General features: G+C 44.8%; 1 long non-coding RNA gene across 1 annotated transcript; it reads right to left on the bottom strand.

Annotated features, from left to right (window-relative positions):
* Positions 1–3,976: 3,976 nt before the first annotated feature.
* Positions 3,977–10,689, bottom strand: LOC100772198. Its single transcript, XR_003485533.2, has 4 exons — positions 10,552–10,689; positions 10,277–10,439; positions 6,199–6,331; positions 3,977–4,031 (listed from the first exon to the last, which is right to left on the bottom strand). It is a non-coding gene; the product is annotated as an uncharacterized LOC100772198 (long non-coding RNA).
* Between the last annotated feature and the right edge of the window lie 1,790 nt (positions 10,690–12,479).

Below are 12,479 nucleotides of genomic sequence, written 5' to 3'. Positions count from 1 at the left end.
GGCCTGAGGAGACTATGTGGCAGTCTGGGGGAGGTCAAGTAAGGAGGAGATCAGATCGGTACAGGGGAGGGACATGGGTACCAGACTAGATGCCCAGAACTTGTGACTCTGTAAAATGTTCCCCTCCATGTTGGAAGGCAGAGGGGCTAGAAGCTTTCTGTAACAGAGAGAAGGGCAAGCCACAATGCAACAGGGCTTTCAGGAGGATGAGAAATTCTGGGTACTCAGAAACACCATTTTGAGAAGAGGGGCATATGGATGGCAGCATGAAAAACATACGAAACAAAGGAAAGGATTTATGTTCTAGGCAGCCCCTTGTTACCTGGTCATCCTCACTCAGCTCATGGTATAACCAGGAAGCACTAAGCACTATGTGGTCTGTGCTGGAGCTGGCTGCCAGCTCCCAGACATAGCACCCATATGTAAGAACTTGCCTACCCCAGAGTCCAGGTGACCTGCCCCATGCCACAGGGAGTGGAAGCTGGGTGGGTACTGCTGGATTTTTCAGGGGCCTCTGGGAACACCCCTAAGTGTGTCAACAATGCATGGGGGGTTAAAGGCCGACAAAGGCTGACTCCTCCAGTCTTATCTTGTCAGAGCCAGACACATCCCCCAACTCATTTCTTGCAGGCTTTTGTTTAACTTTGCTCATAGAGACTTCTCCCTAGGATTAAGGAAGCTGAGGGACAAGACTAGACCTTGCCCAAAGGGTGGTGGCTATCTGGGGGATCAGAGAAAGGCAAGATAGTGATTGATATAAAAGTCTAGTTAGCCTCCATTTAATAGCATGCCTTGCAATGAATTCCCAGTTAAGGGTCTGACCCTGGTTAGCGGAGTCTAGAAAGTACTAAGTACTGGGAATGGACTCCTTGAAAACATGAGAGGGAGAAAAGATGCAACGGAGCCTCAGGGCCATTCTACCCTGCATTTCTGAGGACGTAGGCTTTAGGGGAAATGTGTGTACATGCTGGAGGTAGATGGAGTCCTGGCTATGATGACTGCATGGCTCACTTTAAACACCTCATTTGCTTCCTAAAGCATTTCCTGTCCACTAGGCCTGAAAATCATGATGCAGCAACGGCACCACCTGCTGGCCACGCTGGGTTCCTACTGTTCAGCTTCAGCACTGGTAGTTTGTTGGGTTTCAACAGTGTAGTCCAATTAATCTCATTCATAGAACACACACAACCATAGAAAAGTAATGACGGAAAGAACTTTAAATACATATTCAGTTCAATTCTCTGTGTACAGCTAATTCACACTGAGGCTTCAGGAAGGATGTCCTGAATATGAGGCTTCCTTTCATCTTAGCATCCTGCTCTCCTGCAGAGGCCTCCAGGTTACTTCAGTTGGGTGTCTCAATGCCAGTGGCGTGTTTCAGAGTGAGTTTGTGACTACCTTTTTCTTGCATCACTTCACCACTATGTACTGTGCCAGGACTCAAAAGCATAGCAGGTCCTGAGCCTAGGAACAAAAATCTCAGGTGACTATGAGAATCTACATTCATTATGGTTACACACATAGGCTCTTTTGCCAGCTTTTCTTCTAAGCAGATAAATGACTGTCCTTCAAGTCTGGACTAGCACAATATCTCCTTTCTATCTCTTCTAGATAAATCAGTCCTATGTTCCCTTATGGCATAAGCCCAGGGATAGGCAAACAATTTTGTGCAATAGGATGCTACTCATTTCTTTATAAATCTATTCATGGTCCAACGATTTTCTATCACAATTTAGCCATTCAAAAATTCTCACTGCTCTACAGACAGAATGAAGCAGACACTCACAGAGCTTCTAGCTCCAGCAGAGGAGAAAGACAGCAAAAATATTTTAGTTCAGCAAAAATACACAAAAATTTTCAAGTAATATTCATAACTATGAAAAATACATATGAATTTCCCCTTCAATATATTCCAAGACCCTTGGTGGCGATTTAAACCTTAGCTAGTACTAAGGCCTGCAGCAATCAATGTAACACTTTAAGATAACCATGACAGGTACCAAAGCACAGAACCCCACCTGAAGAATTGCCTCCACCAGATTGGCCTGCAGGCTTGTCTGTGTGGCATTTTCTTAATTGTTGATCAATGTAGGAGGACAGTCCTGTGAGGCATAAGAAAGAGAGCTGAACATGAGCATGAGAACAAGGCAGTAAGAAACATTTCCCCGCAATCTCTGCTTCAGTTCTTGCCTTCAGGTTCCTGCCTTGAGCTCTTCTTTCCCTGGCTTTTCTTGGATGTAAACCAGGTAAACTCTTTCATCTCCAAGTTGTTTTTGGTCAGTGGTTTTATCACATCAACACAGACAAAACTAGGACAGAAATGAAACATTCTTTTCAAAGCTTTTTATAAAACTTTTATAGGAACCTCTATCATTTTGCTAGCCATTTTAGACACATCACTGGCAACAAAAATTGTTGATGTGATGGAATTGCCTTACCTAAGATGTTAGCATTCAATACGCAAAAGAGAGCCTTCTTTGTCTTCCCTGATCACAGCTTATCAAAGATGAACACAGCACAATGTGATTCAGAGGTTGCAGCACCAGCCGATGAAGCAATCAGAGCAGTCATTCAGTGATTGGTAGCTTAAGGGCCTCAGATACAAAACTATAGGTCAGCAGTTATCCTAAGCTCTAACTCATCTGAATGTCATTGGCCTTGCTCAATCAATTCACTTTCCTTTGAGTCCCAAGACTCTCCCACAGAAGGGTTTTTTGAGTTACCCTTGGTTCATGAATGGAACTGCTTGCACCTGTCTGAGCTGCTTGTGGTCAACCCATGAGGCTCAGACAGCCTACAACTCTGATATTAGCTATGTGCCCTTGAGTGTATTCATTTCCCACCCACTTTACTATCTGTTTCCTCATTTATGAAAGGGGGAAAATAATATATAAAAAAGATGTTATGCCACCAATTGCTGTCCTGTGTCTTCATTAGGGTGGGGCATAATTAACCTTAGAAATACCTTGCTCATTGGTCAAAGAAAACTCTGCAGTTACATTTGGTTAAAGGGCAGACAAGGGACTGGAGAGATGGCTCAGTGGCTAAGAAAGTCTATTGTTCTTGTAGAGAATGTGAGTTCTGCTACTAATACCCACAGTGGATGGCTTGCAACTACTGGTCACTTCAGTTCTAAGGGATCTGCTGCTCTCTGGCATCTGCAGGCATCAATCAGCATGAGAAATGATCCACATAAATTCATACAGTCACACACAAACATTGAAGGAGAATGCTTGTAGATTCAAGATACCTTTATTCAGATAAATACCAGTTAAATGCAAGCCAGAGTGTACCCAGGGGCAGCAAGGCAGGGAGGCCAGAGAGAAGGGGCAGCCGAAGGGGACGAGCTGGTTCCGTGGGCTTGTGGTTGCTTAAGAAGCCCTCCCACGTCACCCTGACCTCACCTTGACCATGCCTTGATAGGCGTGGTCAGGCACACCTGTAGCCAGCCCTTAGGAAGTGTGGCTACGGTGTCGCCCTATAATTCCCCTTTTAGTCTAAAAGGGGATTAAAACTTAATAGTGTAAAATATCCAAAATTAACAATCATAAAGGTGAAATACAAGAAGATACAATAATCTGTTATTGCACATCCTAACTATGTCTATTTCAGCTAAACCCTAAAGTCATCTGAACTTGAACACCTCCTTCCAATTCCAACCCTAAACAATAGGAAAGTTATTCCTAACTAGGCTTACACTACCCTAATAGACAATAATGGGGAACAGGGGTGTAGCATCCTACAATTTACTTCCTGCTGAAATGGGACGATGGTAGCCTTGTGGGGTCCTATGGGAAGAAAATGTTAGTATAGTGAAAGTCTCCAACGGATTATATCCAGTCCATGTTAGACGGGATTTGTTTGACTGAAGATCTAGGTTGAAATCCTCAACTTGATTGAAGTCAGGACTCGAAGCTCTAGTTGGAGTGTCAGTTGAAATGGAGTAAGTTGGATCCAGTGCAGTCTAGGAGGTATGGCCCAATTTCTTTTCCAGAGCATCCAGGGATTGCTGTCAGGTGGGTCTTCATTGGCTGTGTGGGACTCAAACATAAGTATTAGCAGAGAAATGTTTGCTTGTATATGTATATATGCTGAAAAAGGCAATCGGGAAAAAATAATGATTGTGAGACAATGTACACCTTGAAGGAAAAAGCCAAGAAAGACAAAGACAGTCACCAAATTCTTCTCTCATTCTGTATTACATCAATTGGCTTCTTGATATAATACAGAAACTCTAAAGTTTAGTTAACCAACATACTTGGATTTAAGCGGAGGAAAGCCAAATCCAACTCTAAATCCAGCATTGATTTACTTGAATAGGGACTAGGAAATGAAGAGAAATTGAGTTATTTGAGAGACAGCTGAAAAGTTTACCATATGGCACGTTCCTTTTGTTTGATGGTTATAGCTACCTTCTCTTCTTAAGTATCTACCCATGGAGTGTTCTTGGACTTTTGGAGATGAGTTTTCCAGTGAAGATAGAAGCAAAACACTTCCTTTTCCTTTAGGAGGTTTCTATTTAGTTTATGAGAGGGTTGTCTTTTTAAGAGGAAGGGCAGACAAGATTTTTTTCTGACTCTAGATTTGAAAATAGCCTAGAGTGGAGACTTTATTCAAAAGCTAAATTTCTTTACACAATCATCTACAGTTTGCAGAAAGATATGGGAGGAAATAGAGATATGTCTGAGACTTTTTTTTTCGAGACAGGGTTTCTCTGTGTAGCTTTGGAGCCTATCCTGGCACTCGCTCTGGAGACCAGGCTGGCCTCGAACTCACAGAAATCCGCCTGCCTCTGCCTCCTGAGTGCTGGGATTAAAGGCATGTGCCACCAATGCCCGGCATGTCTGAGACTCTTAGAGAGATGGAAACATGATGGCAGCAGAGCTCAGGGTGCAGAACAGCTGGGAAGGAGTATCTTGGAGCACCAATAGAGGGCTATAGATATGGCTGTATTGCTGAACCTGTTATTATCCCATGCTGTGCCCTGCTTCTCAGTTCCTACAGTTCCTAATGGTGTGAGAAATGGTGACATCAAGGTCCTAGCACATCTGCCAGAGCTGCTTGTCAGCTGAATTGATTCTTCTATACTGCCTGAGCACTGTATAGCAAATGAAAGAAAGGAAATGAAGAAAGGGGATTGATTGAATTTGCCAATAGCTAGAAGTTGACTAGTTTACCCTAATGCAGCACAACAGCAATAAATAAATTAATCACTTGGGGGTAGGGAATGACTTTCCTATACTCAGTTATTAAAGGCTTGTATCACTAATTAGTCTATTAGTTAGAACTGTTCTCTCTCTTCCACATGTTATCAGCCAGCAAAGCAGAGAAAACCAGCCTTCAGGGCAAAAAATGGGAGAAAAAAGATGCAGCAGATACAAACATCTGGGCTTCTGTGTGTTTTAAAAGCACAGCTCTTAGTGCCCGGGGCAAACCCACCTGCTACAAGGAAAGAAACACTTATCAAAAACCAAAGGGCTGTTGTCTTTGTTGAACAGAAAGGGGAAAATGATTTAATCTTTAAAGAAAAAAAACTACCATAATCACAAGAGGACTCATGAAGGATAGTTCCACTGGCTGCTTCCTGAAACTCAAGATACACACACACACACACACACACACACACACACACACACACACACACACACACCAATCCAGTGCAAAGGTGGCATTAGAAGACTCATTAGCAGAGGGGTTCTCTGCCTGATACTCAAGGGCACTCATCTTAAGGCACTTATGTGTTCTGAGTTTTTACTAAGCCTGATGCCATTTCTGTCCTTCATATTTATATCTTGTTTGATGATTTCAATGTGTTTTCAAGGTGGGTTACATAGAGAGATTCTGTCTTAAAAAATCTTTTTGCATAACAGATAAATTTATGGCTTCAGGCAAAATCCATCAACATAGCTAACATAACTGCATTACTGTCATTATTGAACTGTTCCAAAAAGCTCTGAACCTCAAAGCTGTCTCCATATTTCTGTGAAAAGAACACTAGGAGAGAACAACAGCCTTAACACTCCTTACCAAGAGTGTTACCAGCACTCTTTCCCGAAGCTGCCTTGCCCCAAATGAACACTCAGAGAATTATATTAATTATGAAACTGTTGACCGATGACTAGGGCTTCTTATTGGCTAACTGTCTTAATTATTAATCCATTTCTATCAATCTATGTCAGCCATGAGGCTGTGGCTTACCCAGTAATGCCTGGCATGGTGTTACTCCTCTGGCAGCATCATAACTCTGTCTGTCCACACTTCTCAGAATCCTCCTGTGCTTTTCAAGCATCTAAGATCTCCTCTGTCCTTTGCCTCTTGCAAAACAGACATCCTGTGAGCATAAAAACTATCAGACACAGGGTGGGGTGTTGGGGCAGGTGTTTCCAATAGCAACAGCCCACCAACAGCTATTTTATCATCTTACTTAATTCTCATAATAGCTATGTGCTGGCATATTATCAATCCCATTTTACAGAAAGGAGAAACGGGGGCTCAGAGAGGTTATTTTGACCAGACATCTGTAAGCCATCACAAAGCATTTAGTAAGAGCTTGATAGCTGTTTGATAATGGGCAGAAGTGTAAATATGGAGTAAACAGATCCAGCTACTGGTAATCTTGGAAGCTGAAGGTGTTGAGCAACATATAGAGATATCTGTAAACTGAGATTATCCTATTAGGATACAAAAGGGACCAGAAATTCAAGTACAGGGTTAGCCTCAAGGTCAATGACTCTTTAGCCCATTTCTTCCTATCAAGATTTAGTTTTCCCAACCAAACTACCTTATACATCAAAAACCCTTCAGAAATTGTGTGTCTCCATTGGTTAGTTACATGACTATGACGTGTATCCCAACATTGCTTTATCTTCTGGAGCTGTAAGGGAGGAGCAGGTTGGGGGGGTGGTGGTAGAGAATACCTAGACTTGGACCCCAGCCTCAAACTTCTGGTGACTAGCACTATGGCAAATAGTGCTTCACTGATCCACTTCAGTTCCCTCATATGCAAAATGAAAAATGTCAGCTGCCAAATGAAAATGCTACTGTGAGGATCAAGTGAAGTGATATAACACAACTGACTAATAGAGAAGGTTTTAAAATTGTAAAGTACCACCACATACATCTAAGGGGTGTTATCATCCCTATTCTTCAGTTAAGGAAATTGAAGACTCAGAAATATTGAAAATAATTTGAAAATGGTCTGTAGCACTAATTCTCTTTGGTTTTATTAATAAAAACTCAGAGTCAGATATTGAGGTTAAGGCTGACGATCAGAGAAGCAAAGTGGCCAGCCACTAGAGAGTTCTCCCCTCTATCAATGCTCAAGGGTGATTCTGTCCTCAGAATGGATGTCCAGACTGCACTGCCCCTCAGACTGCATCTGTCTCCACCAAACCTCAAACTGCCCTCAACTCCTGTCTCCTCCCACCTTATATTCCTTTCTGGTGCTGGGATTAAAGGCTTGGGATCATAAGTGCTGAGATTACTTTCATGTGAGCTCTGTTTCTCTTTTAGACTGGAACAATTTTGTGTAGCTCATGGTGGCCTTGAATTAACAGAGATCTGTCTGCCTGTCTCCTGAGTGCTGGGATTAAAGGTTGTACCACCACTTCCTGACCTCTATGGCTAACTATTGTGGCGACCTTTGCACTCTGATCTTCAGGCAAGCTTTATTTGTTAGATCATAAACAAAATATTGCCACAATGGTGAGTGGTAGTAGTACTTAAAATCTTAGTTCTGTCTTCTAGCCAAGTGTGGTGTCACACACTTGTACTCCTAGCACTCAGAAGACTGAGGCAGGAGGATTATGAGTTTGAGGTCTGCTTGGGCTATATAGTAACATTATCTCAACAAACAAAAATAAAACAGACCAAAACAAGCCTGGTCTTACAGCATTTCAGAGTACTACTATATTTGCCCCAGGGTGTCTTATCTGGGGTCTGTGTTATATTCTATCTTTCATTTATTTAATGGGAAGTCCATACTTCCACATAACATCAGGTATTGTGCTAAGCATAAAGGACACTGATGCAGAGGTCTCACCGTGGCAGGGAAAGCAGATGTCACAGAAGCAAATAGCAGTGCTGAGGGGCTAAAAAGAATGGGCTCAGAACAGAGATGGAAGAGAAGGCAAAGGGGATAGCTGACATTGAATGAATAGGCTGTAGCGAGGCAAGTCTTCACTGTTGAGAGGGAAGGAGGCTGCTGTTAAGTATGAGTGAAGCATGCAATTAAAGGATGGTACCAAGAGGGGAGGCTGCAGTTACAGTTAAGGACAGATCTTTGAGGCCAAGTGAGCCAGGGGAAGAGACCCTTCAGCCTGTAATGGTGTCTTTCTTCTGAGCTGCTATGATAGAAAACCATTGACTGGACAGATTATACACAACAGGTTCTTATTTTTCATAGTTCTGATAGCTGAGGAGACCAAGATCAAGGTACTGGAAAGTTTATTTCTGATAAAGGTTAGCTTCCGGTTTTGTAGTTTTCTTTTTATTTTTTTTTTAAATCTTGTTATCTTGGCTTTTCTTCAAATGGAAGAGAGTAATAAGAATGAGGAAGTTCCTAGGTGTATTCTTTTGTATTTTTCTAGGTATATAGCCTAGGCTGGCCAGGAACTCATGATGTGCCTGCTACAGACTCTAAACTACTAAGATTGCATTTGTGTGCAGCTCACACCCTGAAAATGGCCCTTCTTTAAAGCCACAAATTCCACTCACAAGAGTTTTACCTTTATGACCTAACTATATCCCAAAGGTTCTACCCCCTAATACTATCGAATTGGATCTCTGGATTTGAAAATAATTTTTAAGAGAGCACACATACAGCAGATGTGGAACTGGATCTGGTGAGGCTAGAAGCAGGGAGTGTAGCTGGCATGAAGATAAATTTTGAAATTCACGAAAGAAATAATGGCTCAGAGCTGAGAATACAAAGGAAGGGGTCCTCTGAGTTGTGATTTAGGAAGTAGAGTATAGATATGGTGTGTTATAGAGTTATTTCCTTACTGCAACATCCTCTCCCAGAGGGAGTCTTCTTAAGACTCGGAAGGCAAATTAAATGTACAAGGTTCAAGACTAAGGAGTCCTAAGAAGCTACTGAAATTTACAAGTCACAAGGCCCCTCCTTAAGGTTATATAAGCAGTACCCAGAGCTGGGGAGAGAAGATACTCTGAGCTGTCTATAGTAGGTCAGGAAGTTCCACAAGGACAGACTTCATAAATTGTCACTCATGGTGGGCAGGGCATGGGCTTTTCACTGATGAAATTACTTTCAGTCATCCATGTTCCTAGAAGTCACCCCAATAAATTCACTGGTTCACTAAGCTAAACTTGATCGGAATAGTTTCTTTGGCTCTCATGGATTGGGTTGTTCATATCTCCCGGGAAAAGTCACGGAACATGGTGATTGGCTTGGAGGGAGTGAAAATCATTGGTGGCACTCTGGTTTCTTCTATCAGGTACAATGGGGAGAGGGGTGGTGCCCCTTATTGGACTCACAGACACTAGTGGTAGAATAACTGCTGCTTGGCAGGTGCACTCTACATGAACTTGTATTCTAACTTCATCTAGCAACCATTGAATTGAGGCTGCTTTGTCCAGAAGAAAGAGGAATGAGAAGATCTTGCCCACCTTTAGGAGTCTGTTTTCCAGCCATGGAGTTATACCTGGGAGAATATATATTGCTGTTGGAGCAACCAATGAGAAGGAGGGTACAGTTTCCTCTGGGTATCTTGCTGGGCTTCTTATTCCCCTCAGTTCCTTCACTTTGAATATTTATAAACTGTTGTCAAATAAATTAGATGTGTAAATTACCTTAGTTGCAGAAGGAAAACATTGATCTTAAAAGAGTTTACAGTAAACTACAGAAATAGCAAAAGGTGCATGTATATCTAACAGTGTTTAAAAAGCAGTGTGTGATGCTGGAAAATCACCAAGGAATAGCCAAGAGGCTTTTGTGCTGGCCTTTAAGGAAAGGAAGATAAGGAAAAGAGGAGGGTGTGTGTAGTCAGAGATCTGGTGTCTTCCTCTACTCTTTTCCACCCAATTTTTTCCAGATAGAATCTTTCACTAAATCTTGAGCTCAAGTTTCAGCTAGACTGGATAGAAACCAGGCACCTTTACAATTTGTCTGTCTCTGCTCTACCTCCAATCCCCATCGCTGGGATAAAACAAAAAGGTATTTTTATAGGTAGTAATAAGAAACACGGGCTTAGAGACTGGTGAAGATGTCCCAGAAGGACAGCAAAGTGGCAGGTTCAGGAACTGCGAAGGGGCTTACCTCCCGCAGGCACCTGTAGAGGTCTGAAGTTGGCGGTCTTGACACTTGAGAAGTTTCAAAACGCCCTGCAATACCATGCAAAACTCTGCTTCTGTGTGGGTGAGCATTTTTCTAGAGAGAGGGTCCATAGTTCTCCAATTCTCTACGGGTCTAAGTCGGAAAACTGTCAAGAAAACATTCCCTAAGAATTTACAGGTAGACAGAAGCATCATCTGTTTTTCTACCGAGCTCCAGGAGTGACCTAGCCAACCCACATCTCCTAACCCTTTCTTTACCTTCCAAGAGGTGTCATGAGAGAGAAGCTTTGGAAGATCAGCGGCGCCAGGGCCAGTGAAGAAAAGGACAGTTCTGGAGCCGCCCTCAGGTTAGGGCGGGCCTGTTGCCGGCGAGAATGTGGTTGGCCGGCTGCTCAGATCAGATCCTCTGCCGCATTTCGCATGGAGGGGCGGAGGCGACCGCGTTCCCAGCAGGCGCAGCGCCAGGCTTGGCCGCATGGTGGCGCGGTGCGGCGCGGCGCGGCGCGGGCGCGGAGCGTGGGAAGAGCGGGCGGAGCTCTCGGAAGCCAAGTCCGCAGCGTTGCGCCTCCCGCGGGTGGCTGCGCCGCGGGGCCGAGGTTGCTGTGCTGCGCCGGAAGCCACCGGCCGCCCAGGTAGGAGCTTCAGGGCGGGATGAGCCAGGCAGGCCGCGCGTGACCCCTGCATTCCCGCCCGGCCGGCAGCGCTTACCCCTCCGCTGCCGGCTCGCAGGCAGGCGAGCGCGGACGGCGGCCTGGGCGGTGCAGGCCTGAGCGGCCGCAGCCTCGGACGCACTAACCTGAACGGCGCCCTGCCACTCAGCTTCCCGGTAGGCGGCGAGCATGGTGCTACGCAGGGGAACGGCGACTTGGGCAGGCTTTTGGGGAGGGAAGCGGAGACAGGTGGTTGAGGGGGCGAGGGACGGCGCAGCCTGATGGGGATGTGGGAGCTTGCTCCTAGCTCTTCAGAGGCACGGAGGTGCGGAAGGGAAGGAAGGCCAGCGCACAGCTTGGGACTCGCAGGTGCAACCTAAGGAGATGCCACCCGGCAGGTTCTGTGCGGTTCCCCCACCCCATTAATAACGTGGGTGTGGTAGTGATGATGGGAGATTTGGATGGAGCTCTGAACTGGCTAGCTGCGCCCCCCTGGTCCGTAGGCTTATCCACCAGCCACAGACGCCTGCGCCGCTGCGGGGGGCGGGGGGGGGGAGAAGCAAGCCCTTAGGGTAGCTGCTCTAGAAACCTAGACAGCTGCAACGATGGGGCAGATAGAATCAGAGTTGTGGACCGGTCTACGTGCTGAACCTCAAGTTCCTAGGTAGTAGGTCATCATCTTCCCTGTGGGGGAAGTGGGTCTGTGGGGAAACAGGGTGAATATATTAAGGACTCCTTCCTAGCCTTGTTGGTAGTCAGAGATGGGATTTGGCAATATGCTTATATAATTCCTTTTTAAATTTCACTTTGACTTTTATTTTTTATTTATTTATTTATTTATTTATTTTTTTTTTAGAGAAACAGCAAATGACAGAGCAGAGGACAGCTGGCCCCAGCCAAACCTGTTGCTGCTGCAGTGCTTGTTATGTCAGGATAGTGGGGTCTCTGGACCCTTCCCCTCCCTTGCTGAGGCTCCTGGATGCCCTCCTGCCAGGCTGTACATTCTGCCTTTAGCCAGGGTGGTGTTGGTGTCATGGCCCCAACTGCCATCCAGCAGGGGAAGAAGAATGCAACAGCCAGGCAAGTGTCTCTGTCCTCTGGGGTGGTAGGAACAGGTATAGACAGGGTTGAGGCAGCAAGGGCCTGGCTTTCTTTGGCACTGGTGGCAAGAAGATTGTATGCCAGCCCTTTGGGCTCGTTTCCACTCCTGGTCTGTCTCTGGCGTTGGATAACTGCATTGGTGCTATTGGTGCCGTCATGTTATATAAGGCTTATATAATCTCCCAAGGTGACAGCTTTCTCTCTGTTCTGAGGTCACACTGATAGGGTGTGTATGTCTATGTAGGAGAAAGGATCTGTGGTTTTTGGATGGATCTGTTCTCCCAGCTCATCCCCAGCCAGGATCCTTTTGATGATCTTGGAACAGGAGAGGTTTAACTAAACAGGTACCCAGTATACCCAAGGTGCTGGCTGAGCATTTTCTCCATTTTGTCCTTTTATTTCTCCTTGCCCAGTGGATTGTTTGGTAGCATGGAT

This window comes from Cricetulus griseus, chromosome 5, assembly GCF_003668045.3.
Source record: "Cricetulus griseus strain 17A/GY chromosome 5, alternate assembly CriGri-PICRH-1.0, whole genome shotgun sequence".
Taxonomy (NCBI): domain Eukaryota; kingdom Metazoa; phylum Chordata; class Mammalia; order Rodentia; family Cricetidae; genus Cricetulus; species Cricetulus griseus.
The sequence above is the reverse complement of the archived record's forward strand: the minus strand, read 5'-3'. Positions and strand labels throughout refer to the sequence as shown.